The 1,089-nt window shown below is 39.6% G+C and overlaps 1 non-coding gene across 1 annotated transcript; it reads left to right on the plus strand.

Moving 5' to 3' along the window:
- The first annotated feature begins 632 nt into the window (after nt 1-632).
- On the plus strand, nt 633-740 carry LOC148565237 (small nucleolar RNA R71). Its single transcript, XR_015883858.1, has one exon. It is a non-coding gene; the product is annotated as a small nucleolar RNA R71 (small nucleolar RNA).
- Nucleotides 741-1,089: the final 349 nt, after the last annotated feature.

The following is a 1,089-nucleotide window of genomic DNA, read 5'->3' on the forward strand; positions in this document are numbered from 1 at the left end:
GATCTTGTTTTATTTATGAAACTTAATGTGGCCTTGGATAGATCAGAGACTATGGTTGCCAGTCCAGAATAGCTCTATTCAGAATTCTCTGTCTGTTGCTGAGAAGATGATGGAAAAGGCTTGCTATTGCTAAACCTATTTCTTCCACCATTATTATTGAAGCCTTGTTGAGGCTTCTATTGGTCCTTCTATGAGAAATTTGGATGATTTCTCCATGAAGGATTATAGGTGTTTCCATAGGGTTCTCCCATGTAATTTACCTCTACCATTGCAGGATTCTCAGGATCATAAGCTTCTTCTTCAGAAGATGCTTCTTTAGTACTATTGGATGCAGCTTGCAATCCATTCAAACTCTGAGAAATCATATTGACTTGTTGAGTCAATATTTTATTCTGAGCCAATATGGCATTCAGAGTATCAATTTCAAGAACTCCCTTCTTCTGAGGCATCTCATTGTTCACAGGACTCCTCTCAGAGGTGTATATGAACTGGTTATTTGCAACCATTTCAATGAGTTCCTGAGCTTCTGCAGGGGTTTTTAGATGAAGAGATCCTACTGCAGAATGGTCCAATGACATTTTCGACAACTCAGACAGACCATCATAGAAGATACATATGATGCTCCATTCTGGAAGCATGTCAGTAGGACATCTTTTGATCAATTGCTTATATCTTTCCCAAGCTTCATAGAGGGACTCACCTTCCTTCTGTCTGAAGGTTTGGATTTCCACTCTAAGCTTGCTCATCTTTTGATGTGGAAAGAATTTGGCCAGGAAAGCACTGACCAGCTTTTCCCAAAAGTTCAGACTTTCCTTAGGTTGTGAATCCAACCATGTTCTAGCTCTGTCTCTTACAGCAAAAGGGAAAAGCATAAGCCTGTAGACCTCGGGATCAACTCCATTGGTCTTGACAGTGTCATAGATTTACAAGAATTTCGCTAAAAATTGATGAGGATCTTCCATTGAAAGTCCATGAAACTTGCAATTCTACTGCATTAGAGAAACTAATTGAGGCTTAAGCTCAAAGTTGTTTCCTCCAATTGCAAGAATTGATATGCTCCTTCCACAGAAGTCAGAAGAGGGTGCAATA

Source organism: Arachis ipaensis, chromosome B5 (genome assembly GCF_059453495.1).
Source record: "Arachis ipaensis isolate K30076 ecotype BB chromosome B5, ASM5945349v1, whole genome shotgun sequence".
Taxonomy (NCBI): domain Eukaryota; kingdom Viridiplantae; phylum Streptophyta; class Magnoliopsida; order Fabales; family Fabaceae; genus Arachis; species Arachis ipaensis.